General features: G+C 38.8%; 1 pseudogene; it reads left to right on the top strand.

The window, feature by feature from the left end:
• Window positions 1-4,560: 4,560 nt before the first annotated feature.
• LOC122679054 lies at window positions 4,561-5,337 on the top strand (annotated as a pseudogene).
• The last annotated feature ends 9,690 nt before the right edge of the window (window positions 5,338-15,027 follow it).

Here is a 15,027-nt window from a genome sequence, read left to right as displayed (position 1 = left end):
ATCTTCATATTTTCTTGTTAGTTCACTTGTTGTTTTGTTTTTGTGAGTTTTTGTTTTTTTATTTTGATCTCTTCACTCACTCAGAAAAGATGAATTCTGTGAGACTAGGGGCTGTATTTTCAGAATGTCTGCCACATGTAGGATCTTAATAAATATTTTTTTGGATGCACAAATGTATGAACCAGGGTCATTCTCTCCTCTATTCAATCTTTCCTTCTCTTCTGTCTTCCAAATCTCACGTGAATGTCTTTCATTGGCAGACACTAAACTGGAACCATATGGAGAAGGGGAGCTTGGGGAATGCGATTCTGTATTTCTTCTCTGCCTAAGAATGTGTTGGTGGTGAACCTGAATTGAAAATACACCATCTGTCATGGGGGTTTGTACCCTGGGTTTCAACCCCGGCTCCTTTTGTGTTCCTTAACCAAGATAGTTGTAAAAGGTTTTTCTGATATTTCCAAAGCTCCATCAGACATAAATGCAAAAATGTTATTCTCCTACAAGGAAAGACACTGAAAGTTTTCAAGCAACAAAATGGAATAGTGAGAGAGAGCCCCTAGACAAGCATCATAGAGGTAGTGATACTGAATTCCGTATGAACAGAAACGAAGTAAAATACACCAGGACCGAAGAAAGAGGTTGCTGTTGTTGTTGTTGCATTTTAGTCTTTTTCTATTGCTTGATGAGCACTGCTCCTGATGTCAGAACAGGCAGAAAAGGAGGCTGGTGTGAGCTACATGCAGGTGTGTAAGCAGCTAATGGAAATGACAGCTAAGATGACATATAGCCAGGGTGTTGAAAAATGAATTATCCATGTGGTTTAAATGGGCCAAGTGATATATTGGAACACCATGTGGTTTAACACAAAGCGTGGCATTCAAGATGGAAGATCCAACTCCTAACCCTGGCTCTCACACAGGCCACTTTTACGAGACTGAATGAGTCACTTCAACCACACGGTGCTGTGGTTTCCCCCTCAGTCAAATCAGTGTAGCAAAACGTATTGGCCAGTCACAACATAGGATGTTGCGAGGAAACAAGAGAGGTAACAACAAAAGTAATCTATTCTGAACTCTGCAAGGTGCATGTGTTGTGCAAAATAATGACTCTTGCATGTGATTGTCAAGGCAAGACTCCCAAAATTGTTTTGCTTTGCAAACCGAAAAATTCCACTTTTCTAAACTGGTGCGATACATCAGAAATATTAAACTTCATTGCTTTCATTCTGTATTCCTTCCTTTCATATGAATTTACATTACATACCACAAGCATTTAGAATTAGAGAATTCATTTTCGTTATAGCAACTGTTGCCAATACTTTGCAGTGTTTTACCATAGCTAGCAAGATCCCCTTTGGCCAGAAATATGCATCCTTGTCCCTGGATTCACAATCTTATATTTAGTCCTTGCCAACAGGCCGTTTCGGTTGCTCCAAATCAAATAAACTCTGAAGCCCACACAGTAAGTATTAGATCATTACTGAGCAGGCGGTACGTAGGCTGGAGGTGCAAACAAAACTCAGGGCAAAAGGGAATCACCGTGCCTGAAATTAGACACAGAGGTGATTCAATTATGGCCAAGGGGGGAAAACACAAGACAAGGAGTAGAAGAAATAGCTGAAGTTAAACGCCATCTCTGTCACTTATGGTATGACCTTGGTCAATCTCGAGCAGGACTCCGGACCTCAGCTGTAAAAGTGGAATAATAGGTTATGCCAGGTGACAAGGCAAGAGGGCATACACTCCTCAATTCAGCACACGCAGTTTCTGTAAAAGGACAAGCTTTACAGTCCACTGCCTAGGGCTTAATTCTAACTCTTATTCTAACCATGTGACCTTGGGCAAGCTGCTTAACCTCTCCATGTCTTCAGTTTTCTTATGTCTAAAACCAGGACAGTAATAGAGGCTACCTCACACTGAGTTAGCTTCAACCCTATCTTTCTCATCTTGTCAAAAGCCACAATTTTCAAAGCAGTTATCTTCAATCGACCTTGCCATTTCTTCACTTCCCTTTTTCACATTAACTCATTCAAAGCAGCCTTCTCTTCTTCCAACAAGAAGAAGCTCTTCTTGTTGAGATATCCAATGATCTCTACCCATATCTCTAAATCCAACAGACTCCTTCTAATTTTTATTTTGCTTGACCTAGCCATGACATTTGACCTGTTAACCACTTCCTCCTTTAACCACACGCACTTACACACTTTTTAATTCAGTGTCAACACCATACACTTTTCCCACCCACTTTTTTAGCTGTCTTGTCCAGATCTCTTTGTGGTTTGTCATCTGCTACCCATTTTTTAAATGTTGAAATTTACCAGCACTATCACTAACTCCATGCTCATCTCTTTCTGCACCTTCCTAAGTGATCCTGCATATGTCTGTGGCTTCAGTAAATCTCACCTCTAGTCCAGATTGACCTTGTCTAATTTTCAAACCCAAATATGTGGCCCATTTATCTACTCAAGATGCCTCTAAGGCATCTCAAAATCAGTTTTCCAAGACTAGTGATAGCATTTCCATTATCAGCTGTCCAAGCCAGTAGTTGGAGAATAATCCTTTATTCCACCCTCATGGCTCAGAGGGTCAAGAGTCTGCCTGCAATGTGGGAGACCCAGGTTCGATCCCTGGGTTGGGAAGATCCCCTGGAGAAGGGAATGGCAATCCACTTCTGTTGGTCCTTTAATGGACCGGAACCTGGTGGTCCGGAGAGTAAGAGAGAGAAAGAGGCTGACATTCCCTGGTTTACGCGGAAAGCCAATCGAGTCCTGTTCTTCGGGCTCGCGCTGCTGCACGTAGGCACCGGGCGCCCTCTCGAGTGGGTGAAGGCACAGTGCGCCTTCTCGAGAGGGGCTTAGAAGCCCGGGCAAGAAAGTGAGCTCAGTGGGCCTCCGCGCTCCAAGGAATTAGCCAGAAATAGAGAGAGACAGAGAGAGAGAGAGAGAGAAGAAAGAGAGAAAGAAAGACACGGGAACCAAAGCTCTGATGGAGCAAAGGTGTTTTAATCAACATGGCGTGGGCATATATACTGTCTTACAAGGTGGTTACTCTCAGCAAAGACAAAGATTAAAATTCCAGACTTAACAAAACATAAGATGATCCCTATCAAAGAGAGAGAGTTGCAAACAATCACCTTTTACCATTTGGCTCATAAAAAGGAAGAGGGTACTTATCACTGTAATGAGAAATGCCTGGATTCCTCAGCCCCGAGAAAGGCGTGCCTCTCCTCTTAATTCCTGAATATTCAGGAATCAATAAGGGCCAGAGGGTTCCTGACAGATCCAAAACAGCACACAGGAAGCCTCTTGTTAAATGCTTCCTGACACACTTCAGTATTCTTGCCTGGAGAATTCCATCGACAGAGGAGCCTGGCAGGCTACAGTCCATGAAGAGGCAGAAAAGATTGAGCAAGTAACACTTCCACCCTTTTATTTCACACATCCAACCCATTATTCAATAATCTCAAATTCATCATTTATCAGCTCAAACATCATTTCCTAAGAGTAGACTTTCTCATATCCAAAGATAAAATTAACTTCCTTCCCTTCCCCTACACTATATTGTCCCATACATGCTTTCTCTCTGTTTTTCAACACTATTACATATAAATCCGAATCACCATTTCCTTCTGATCATGTTTTACACTCCTCCTAGAAGGTATACAGTATCTGTCTTCTCCACTGAGCAGCTTGGGTTTCACAGATAGTTGGTCTCACAAACCTGCTCAGCCCATCTGGATTTCCTTCTGCTGATAATAATGCAGAGTATGAACTACCTATACCCAAAACAGCAGATGAGACACTGAGCGTCAACTAATAGTGCAGTTGTAGTGAACAAATAGGTCTTCGCAATCAATGCCTGTGCAATTTTGCTGTCACGTTGGTCCACTCTCCATCTGCTGCTTGGCAACCAGGTCACCTCCTCCAAAAAGCCACTTCTCATACCTGGGCCACTCGAGCAATTCATCCACTTCTTTGCTGCTCCCAAAGTTCCAACCATAGCTTCACACTTCCAACCAAAATTCAAATACAGCCTTGGGTCCCATTCTCTGATGCTAGGGCAACTTATTCTTATTATCTTTAATTTTTCTTTCATCTAGTAGAGAGATAGATATAAAAGCACTGAATTTACTTATGTGCTTACTAATTCAAACTGAAAAACTGGAAATGAGGCAAACCAGTCATTTGTCTAAAAACTAAAAATACAGGTTTTAGCCTTTTGCTCATGAAGTTGGTAGAAACTTTAAGAAAAAAATATTTTTAATCTCAATAAGAGACCATCATTGGACCCAGTACAATGTCATACATCCTCTGAGGGGGGGAAATAGATACATAATTATTTATTAGAAAATAGGGGAAAGTAATCATTAAAGATCCATGCTTGGGACTTCCCTGGCAGTCCAATGATTAAGAATCAGCACTTCCAGTTCAAGGGATGTGGGTTCCATCCCTGGTTGGGGAACTAAGATTCCCACAAGCCCTGCTCAGCCAATAAATCAATACATTAAATAATAGCTGTATACTTTAAAAAAAAAAAAAAAGATTCATACTTGACAGTGAAGATGGCCTCCGTGGTGGGAAGGTTACTGTGGGCATCGCTTGTCCGACATGTGAAAGCCATTCCTTGAGGCATTTCTGCCTATGCAGCCCTTATGTCTGCTGAAGAACGTGCTTGACAAATGCATTGTGGTCTGGTTCTGGTCCAACAAAATTGGCCTCTAGCATCAGTTCCTCACACCATATCCTTGCCATCACCCAGCAAGTGCCCTATATTAAGGGTATAGCCATTGACAATGGAGAGTTCAAAGACAATGACTGAGCGACTAAACTGATAACTTTAAGGGGAAATATTTGGTGCTCTTCTTCTATCCTTTGGATTTCACTTTTGTGAACAGAAATTTCACAATTGCTTTCAGTGACAAAGCCAATGAATCTCATGATGTGAACTGTGAACTTGCTGCAGTGTCAATGGGGTCCCACTTCAGCTCCCTGGCCTAGAGAAACACACAGAGGAAGAAGGCTGGTTTGGGCCACATGAACATCAAGCGCTTGTCAGATCTGACTAAACAGCTCCCCCAACACTACAGTGTGCGGTGAGAAGGTTCTGATCCTTCACTGTGTGTTCTTTTCATAATTGACGCCAATGCAGCCAACAAGCATTTGAGGATCAATGACCTCCCAGTGGGCTGAAGCATGGAAGAAACCCTCTGCTTGGTGAAGGCATTTCAGTTTGTGTAAACCAATGGAAAAGTCTGCCCAGCCAATAGGACATCAGCTTCTCCTGCAATTAAGCCCCATCCAACTGCTTCCAAGAAAACTTCAAGGAGGTAAATCAGTAGACAATGTGTACCTACAACTTGCCACACCAGAAAAGAACTGCAGTTGGACCTCATTTTTAGCATTTCAAAGATTATTATTTATAGAAGGCAAAAAACTAATTATGTTTGTATTTGTAAATATTACTCTTAATATTTTGTTTTTGTAATATTTGCCAAGGCTTTTAAAATGTGGTCCATTACTAATGTAAGAAGTTCTTTATTGGCACTGTATGGTTGGATAGCTAATTTCTATAGAATATTTGGTTTACTTATTTCTTGGATCCTGTGTTCAGTGGGAAACGCAAACAACTCTTCTTTCTCAGGCTTTCTTGCACCTTTGTGTATACCTGAGTATTTTGACAGCCACCAAAATCTTCTGATCAAGTGTCCCAAAATTTTCTTCTTGAATTTCTTTGCATTAAACTGAAGTTTCTTTTAAGATCTTAGTTTTAAGATGCTAGCATCAGTGGTGTAAGTTAACACTTGCAATTAATGTGTTTGTGATTGAAGTAAATGTGAATCATGTTTAAAAAAAAAACAAACAGTGGCAAAGTGACTTAACTGATCATGGATATTCCCCATTCCTGAGATTTATATTTCATATAGTTATTTTAATTATTTTGTTAGCTGACTTAGTGTCTATAGACATTTCTAATATTGACTGGGTATAATTATAAAAGATATTTATTGAACCCAGGGATTAATTATATTATGAATTCAAATCATTGCAATTATTTTCTTCCCTAAGGTACTCAATATAAAAATACATAATTAGAAAATAAACAGATTTTTAAAAAACATTTCATGATTACTAGTGTGAAAAAATAAAACTCTGATACTTATTGTTAATATTTTTTTAAATAAACAATATGCCAATTTCCTTAGGCTTTTTCCAAAAGCAAATAATGAGAAGCATTTGAAGAAACACAAGAAAATTCAGGAAAAATTTTGTCTTGAAATATATAATATTCATGGCCTGATGATATTAAAAGTTATTTAGCACTGTCTCAACCTAGGAGAAGATCATGGAGTCTTATAGGAGTTGGGCCTAATGATGAGAAGTCACATAAGGAGCATTACCCTCTTCCCCTCTGCCAGCTGTTGGAGAATATTGCTAATTTTGTTGAAGAAACTCATGTTATATTATATTGCTTGAACCCCAAACATGTACAATATTCAGGTTATACTATAATATGTGTTAATACTGGAGAGAAAATTTTGACACAATCTCTTTCAAAAGTTTAAAGTAGAGAAATAAACTCAATATACTTGCTACTATTTGGAAAAAATAACAAGTCAGTGGAGAGAGGGTAATGCTTGGTAAGGATAAATGATTCAGGAGCACTTCATAAGAAAAGTGATGACCCTTGAACAAAGTACTGAGACTTGTTTAAATATTTTATTTTTTATCAAAGTAACACATTTTAACGGTTTAAAAAAATTGGAGAGTACAGACTAACACCTGTAATCTAATGCCACCACCTACAATAAATTTTTAGATGTTTTTTCATTATTTTCTATCCACTTTTGTTTATATCTTTGGGTTAACACTATATCTTATGATGTGTTTTCTGACAGCACATGTACCAAGCATTTAACAATGTACTGAACTTTAAATACTTTCAGTTAACTTTAAGTCTTTTTGTAAACATGACTTCTATACAAGCATCATTTTAAATTATTTGTTCTAATACATCCTCTAGTAGTGTGATTTTGTGTGTGTGTGTGTGATTTTGAGTATCCCTAATACAGTTATTAGAAACACAATTCTAATAAGTAGTTATGTATAAATCTTTCTCCTTTAAAATGAAAATTTGGTATAAAAATGGCAGAGGAATGAATCTGATTTTTTTTTTTAATGAACAAAGTTTTCAGTGAATAATCAGCATTCAAAACACGCCTGATGACATGATAGGCATTTTAGGCCTCTGAAAGAGAACGTACAAAAGCATACAATACTGACACATAGTAGGAGTTTAAAATTCACAAGTACATTGTCTTGTTACTCTGAAAAGATAAGTCAGGTGAGGAGCAATGGGAGATGAACCAGATCGTGAATATACTTTTATGCCATGATCAATAACTTCCCTTTTATCCTGAAAGCCATGAAAATTCAATAAATGTTTGCTCAATGTAATTGATTTACTCACTGAGGAAGAGTTTGCTTCCTTATGTAAATAAGGCTAGTAATGGGATATCTAGCAAGGGCCCAGGAGAAAATTACCCTTTCTTCAGGAAACGTGCCTTATCTTCTTAGCCGAAATTAGAGGAAGCCATCTTCTTACTCATTCAGGACTTCCAACGAGTTAATTAATCCAAAAATATGATAGCCACAAATACTTTTTACATGGTACACACATACTGAATGTTAATAAATTTTGAAACATAGACAAATGCTTCGGTTGCAAACTTGTGATGGGGACAAGAGTCTTCTTTGATGAGTGATCCTCAGAGTTCTACCTTCTACTCTTTGCATAAAACACATTCACTATTCATCATATACGATGCCCACTTTTTATTTCTTGAAGATGAAGCAAGATTTTAGGATGTGCAAAGCACTCTAAATGTAGTGAAAACGTTTACACTGGAAAATTTTTATCAGTCTTGCATTTTATGAACTTTTCCTACTTTCAAAATTTCTACTTCTAACTCAACAGCAAACTTTTCTTAGCTCGTATGTCAATGATTTCTTTAAAAACACATTCCACTTAGAGTTCCTTGTAAAAATAAATTTCATTTAAAATTCATATTCATTCGTTTACTTAATATTGAATGCTTTGAGTCATCATATTAGTGGAACTGGCTTAATCAGATTTGGTTTACTTAACAGCGTAATCAGATTTACAATCGACCCTTAATAGGAATTTAACACAGATGGAGGGACCAGAAGGGGAAGAGTGTTAAGAGCAGAGTTGTTAGCTTGCTGTAGATTTCAGTCAGTTTTCCTTACAGTGGGAGTGAAGGGCACTTCGAAAGACCTCTTACTGGAGCTTTGTCAAGGGAATTAAACCACTATGATCTTTCTTTTTTCCAAACTTCTGAAGTCCTTTATCTGAAACTCTCATCACTATATACCCAAATACATAATTACTTAGGTATCTGATTTTTTCCCCTTTGAAAAATACGTTTCTGGTTTTTCTTTGTGTTCAGCCTGTGGGAGCTTTCATTAAATTTTTATCTTGTTGGTAAAGCTAAAAAGGTTGAAGTAATTCTACATGAACTTTAAAAAATATAAACATTGTTTAAATTGATAAAGACTTTATATGCATCCTATTACTATTGTGGGGGATTTTCCCACAAGCACTTTAATCATTTAAACTCATCAATGCAATAAATATTTATAAACTACAGATTTCTTATGGTCGGGTGATGTAATATAATTTTTTTAATGTAATGATCATGAAAAAGATAAGAGTGAAAGTGTTCTACGACCTTTGAGACCAGACTGTCCTGTGGTAGCAGTTCTATTTTTGTATATCCCTCCCCTGTGTATCCTCCATACTTCCTGTTCTGATCCCTAAGAACTGCTTCAGCCAGTCTGTATGGCTTTGGAGGGGCTTAACCGATAGCAGACACCATCAAATGACCACAAGATCGAAGGAGACAGTGACCAGAAAATGCCGAGCCGCACTCCCACTGTATCTCAGTAGCAAATTTTAGCAGTGGCTGTGTCGCATGACAACTCCTATGAGGAAGTCCCGCTCCCAGGGGCTCCTGGAATACAACATCCTCTTGAAATACCATGTCCAAAAACCACTACAATATTGTAAAGAAATTAGCTTCCAACCAATAAAAATAAATGAAAAAAAAAAAAAAGAAATACCATGTCTTCTTCCTTTCCCATCAGATTGAGGTTACAAACACCTTCTTGATCGGACTCCACATCCTTGATTGGTTCTCTTTATCCCACCTGTGCTCAACCATGTCCAACTCTTTGCCACTCGATGGACTATAGCCCTCCAGGCTCCCCTGTCCATGAAATTTTCCCTGGCAAGAATGCTGGGGTGGTTGCTGTTTCCTCTTCCAAGGGATCTTCCTGACCTAGGGATGGAACCTGCGTCTCCTGCATTATACGTGAATTCTTTACTGCTGTGCCACTGGGGAAATCCCTGTAGCCACCCACCCTTCTGTAAATAGTCCCTCAACCCATTTTCCTCAAGACTTTGGCTGAGTATGCATTCTGTTTCTCGCCAGGACTCAGGATGATACAATCTCTAAATATTCCCCTAGAAATCCTTACATTGAGTTTTGCTACTCAAAGAAACTTAGACATTTTTGCTTTTTTTTTTTTCCTACTTGATTTATGTTGCATAAATGCTAGGTCTAGCCGAGAGCCTAGAAGTAAAAGCACTCTGGGTATTTAATAAAATGTGGTAAATAATTTGACAGTACTATCAAAAATTCAGCATGATTCTACCCTTTGACCCAGAAATTCACAACTTAGGCTTTATCATTTAGTAATACAACCTAAATGTTTAATGATACATCTCGCGTATCACAAACTTCAGGGCCCATGAGAATCAAGCAGGTACTATAAATGAGGAAAACCAGCCAAGTGCAAGGCAATGGAAAACGCAAGAACAGTAGCAGGAGGAATAGATATGAATTTATAATTACAGCCACCTCTACTTTGTCAAATCTTGTTATTGCAACTGAAGAAATGGACCCAGAAGTTATTGATCTTTAGATTTTTTTTAAGAGAAGAATCCAAAAATCTGGATTTTTCATCTAAATTCACTTGATTTATAAATGTTGACTCATTCTTTTTTTTAATGTTTAAAGCAATTTGAAGGGACTTCCCTAGTGATTCAGTGGCTAAGACTCCACGCTCCCAATGGAGGGGGCCCAGGTTTGATCCCTGGTCAGGAAACTAGACCCACATACCGCAACTAAGACCCAGTACAGCCAAATAAATAAATATTTAAAATAAATTAATTAAAAATAAAAATAAAACAATTTAAAGCCCAAACCAGATGAATCTTCACTTTTAATGTGGCCTTCAAGGGGGCCAGTTATTGAACTTTGTCAGATGTATAAGAATGCTATTGGTGGCATTATTTGAAATAACAAACACTTAGAGACAATTAAATGGCATTCATGAGATAGATTTCATTATACATACCTTTTAAGAACTAGTTTGCCACAATTAGAGCAGGGCAGATCTATACATATGAATCCAAAATGATTATGCCATGTATATTTGAGTTATTTTTCTAAAGCAATCTGGAGAATAATATGGAGGCAATGATCTAATATCTTCAAAGGATCTTTGTTGGGTAATTGTGTGCTCATGAATAACATAAAATGCAGAAAATACACATTGGGCTATTGACAGCTATTGATTTAGCTATGGTCAGTAGGAACTGAGGTGATGGAGGTGTTTTTATCTTTTTATTTTTATTTATACAAATTTTATAATGATATTGTAATATATTTGTATTAAAATTTAAACAAGATTTAGCTAAAAACTAAATGTTTCTGAAGCTTTATTATTTATCAAATAGCTTCAGAGCATTTTAGTCCCTCATGAACCATAGCAAAAAGAAATAGTTGATAATCAATAAATATTGGCTAAAGTTGTGCCAGGCATGTTTCTAATAGATATACATGTGTTAACTCAGTGAAACCTCATAACAATCTTATGAGGTAGGTACTGTTATTTTCCCGTTAACTGCTGGCATGAAAGAGTTTAAGTGACTTATCCAAAGTCACATAGCTAACAATTAGTAGAGCTGAAAATCAAACTATTAGGTTATCTCAAGAACCCACACCATTAACCCAAACAAAACAACAATAAATGCTGCCGTGTGTGCGTGTGTGTGTGTGCTCACTCAGTGGTGTCCGACTCTACGCAACCCCAAAGACTGTAGCCTGTCAAGCTCCTCTGTCTATGGGATTCTCCAGGCAAGAATACTGTAGTGGGTTGCCATTTCCTCCTCCTGGCGATCTTCCCAATACAGAGATTGAACCTGCGTCTCCTATGTCTCATGAATTGCAGGCAGGCTCTTTACCACTGAGCCACTGGGAAAGACCCTAAATGCTGTCCTGAAATGCCAGTAATTCAGGAATGGTTCAATATAAAGTAAGCTAAGGTTTTTCAAGTTGTTAGTCACAAATTATATAAATTGAATTATTTTAAATTCCAGTACCTAGATAGCATATTAAAAAGCAGAGACATTACTTTGCCAACAAAGGTCCGTCTCGTCAAGGCTATGGTTTTTCCAGTGGTCATGTATGGATGTGAGATTTGGCCTGTGAAGAAAGCTGAGCGCTGAAGAATTGATGCTTTTGAACTGTGGTGTTGGAGAAGACTCTTGAGAGTCCCTTGGACTGAAGTCCATCCTGAAGGAGATAAGTCCTGGGTGTTCATTGGAAGGACTGATGCTGAAGCTCAAACTCCAATACTTTGGCCACCTCATGTGAAGAACTGACTCATTGGAAAAGACCCTGATGCTGGGAGGGATTGGGGGCAGGAGGAGAAGGGGACAACAGAGGATGAGATGGCTGGATGGCATCACCGACTCGATGGGCATGAGTTTGAGTAAACTGCGGGAGTTGGTGATGGACAGGGAGGCCTGGCGTGCTGCGGTTCATGGGGTCACAAAGAGTCAGACATGACTGAGTGACTGAACTGAAATGAACTGAATGTTTAATTCAAGATAAAATAGCTCTTTTTTATAGGAAGGCATAAAGAATTTTCTGTACCTTTTTTGAGTACATTTTTACTAAGGCTTAAAAATTTATAGATGATCTACCTTATCCAAACTAAAGTATCCAATAACTATCTTAAACATTCAGCCAAGGAAGCAGCACTTCAGTTTCCAAGATGTCTTGTGATAGATGTCAAAGCCACGATTTAAAAAGAATTCAGGGGTCATTCCACTGTGGAGGAGAGAAGAGTTAAGTTGAGCTTATAAACACAGAAAAGAAGGAGAGCAAAACATCTTGAAGATACACTTTGTATTATTAGATGCTTCTCTTCTTAGGGGTAAGCACAATAGGCATGTCTAAGAAGAGCCATTGCTTGAACGTATAGGCTTGATATGCAACCAGCAATATGTGAGAACATGCTAATGTGACATCAGAATTTCCCCTCCATGAGTTTCTGCACTCTGTGCCACTGCATCCGGCATTAGGCAAGGCAGGACTGAGTTTTGACCTGAAGATTTTCGTTGTGCCACTAGTACTTTCCAGGAAACGGCATTTTAAGGCAAAAATCTATCTCCTGCTCTTGGTAAGGTTATGTTAGTACTTAAATTTACTAAGGGATGAAATTTGACATCCCTTCCTTCTCTTCTCACCTGTGCTCAGTTGTTTCAGTCGTGTTAAGCCTTTGAAAGCCTATGGACTGTAGCCCACCAGGCTCTTCTGTCCCTAGGATTCTCCAGGCAAGAATACTGAAGTGGGTTGCATTTCTCTCCTCCAGGAGATCTTCCTGACCCAGGGATCAAACTTGCGTCTTCCTGCATCTCCTACATTGCAGGCGGATTCTTTACCCACTAAGTCACTTGGGAAACGCCTTCTCTTCTCCAGTACTGGTAATTCTTACTCTGATTCACTCAATTAAACATACAGAGCTTATCTGCAAGGTATTTTCAAGGCATTCAAACTAATATTCTCTTTTTTCCTTTACTTTTGCCTTTTTGCTAACTAGGATAACTAGATAGATTGCATAGTTCTTTCATCTGGAAAATTCGTAAAGTTGTAAAAGTTGATTCAAAAAATGCCTTATACATAAGAGCAAAAGAATGAGTAAAAATGTAACACATCACCAGATTATCAGTCTCTATGAGGATATGACAAATAAGGGAAGGAGAATGGTTCTGTGCCAAATTCTGCCAAATAACCTAAATTTACTAAAGAGATAAGATGGAGCAACAAAGTTATAACTCAGAGAGAGAGAGATAGCAACTTAGGAGACTAAGCAGCTTATTTATTTATTCTCCACTCTGCCTTCTCCAAGCCAGGCTTCAGCAATATGTGAACCATGACCTTCCAGATGTTCAAGCTGGTTTTAGAAAAGGCAGAGGAACCAGAGATCAAATTGCCAACATCCGCTGGATCATCGAACAAGCAAGAGAGTTCCAGAAAAGCATCTCTTTCTGCTTTATTGACTACGCCAAAGCCTTCAACTGTGTGGATCACAATAAGCTGTGGCAAATTCTGAAAGAGATGGGAATACCAGACCACCTGACCTGCCTCTTCAGAAACATGTATGCAGGTCAGGAAGCAACAGTTAGAACTGGACATGGAACAACAGACTGGTTCCAAATAGGAAAAGGAGTATGTCAAGGCTGTACATTGTCACCCTGTTTGTTTAACTTTTATGCAGAGTACACCATGAGAAATGCTGGGCTGGAGGAAGCACAAGCTGGAATCAAGATTGCCGGGAGAAATATCAATAACCTCAGATATGCAGATGACACCACCCTTATGGCAAAAAGTGAAGAAGAACTAAAGAGCCTTTTGATGAAAGTGAAAGAAGAGAGTGAAAAAGTTGTCTTACAGCTCAACATTCAGAAAACGAAGATCATGGCATCCGGTCCCATCAGTTCATGGGAAATAGATGGGAAAACAGTAGAAATAGTAGCTGACTTTATTTTTCTGGGCTCCAAAATCTCTGCAGATGGTGATTGCAGCCATGAAATTAAAAGGCGCTTACTCCTTGGAAGGAAAGTTATGATCAACCTAGACAGCATATTGAAAAGCAGAGACATTACTTTGCCAACAAAGGTCTGTCTGGTCAAGGCTATGGTTTTTCCAGTAGTCATGTATGGATGTGAGAGTTGGACTATAAAGAAAGCTGAGCTCTGAAGAATTGATGCTTTTGAACTGTGGTGTTGGAGAAAACTGACAATTCCTTGGACTGCAAGGAGATCCAACCAGTCCATCGTAAAGGAAATCAGTCCTGAATATTCATTGGAAGGACTGATGCTGAAGCTGAAACTCCAATACTTTGGCTACCTCATGCGAAGAGTTGACTCATTGGAAAAGACCCTGATGCTGGGAGGGACTGGGGGCAGGAGGAGAAGGGGATGACAGAGGATGAGATGGTTGGATGGCATCACTGACTCAATGGACATGGGGTTTAGGTGGACTCCAGGAGTTGGTGATGGACAGGGAGGCCTGGCGTGCTGCGGTTCATGGGGTCGCAAAGAGTCGGACATGACTGAGCGACTGAACTAACTGCCTTTTCTTGATACCATCATCCACATTGGGCCATATACACAAGATCATTTCCCAAAGGTAAGAGTATGGGGCCTAGAAGATAGATATGTAAAATTATCAGTTCTAAGATCAAAACTTTACTTACACCAAGGACCAGAGTTGACAGATTTCCTGAATATATCTGAAGCGAAGGACCAGCTTAAGAAAGAAACAGACCAAGACCAATGAGATGACTTCCTCTCTAGTTAAACCATCTCACCCTTGCAAACCAAGATGAAAGCTACAGATATGCAAGAATGAAATACCTTAAGATATTCTATTCCAAGATTCTACATGCTACATTTCGTCCTTCAAACTCTTTATCCTAAGTTCCTTTATTATCACTTTGTTTAAAAATTCAATAAAGATTTGGGAGTCCCAGAGGTTTCTTCAAGATGAAGATTTCAAGGGATTATTATAATACTGATTTCTTCTCAACAAACACCAAAGGTTCTTAAAATGTTGATGGAGTGGATACCTCTTTAGAATGTTTCTTCTCTCAGG

Source organism: Cervus elaphus, chromosome 21 (genome assembly GCF_910594005.1).
Source record: "Cervus elaphus chromosome 21, mCerEla1.1, whole genome shotgun sequence".
NCBI lineage: Eukaryota > Metazoa > Chordata > Mammalia > Artiodactyla > Cervidae > Cervus > Cervus elaphus.
The sequence above is the reverse complement of the archived record's forward strand: the minus strand, read 5'-3'. Positions and strand labels throughout refer to the sequence as shown.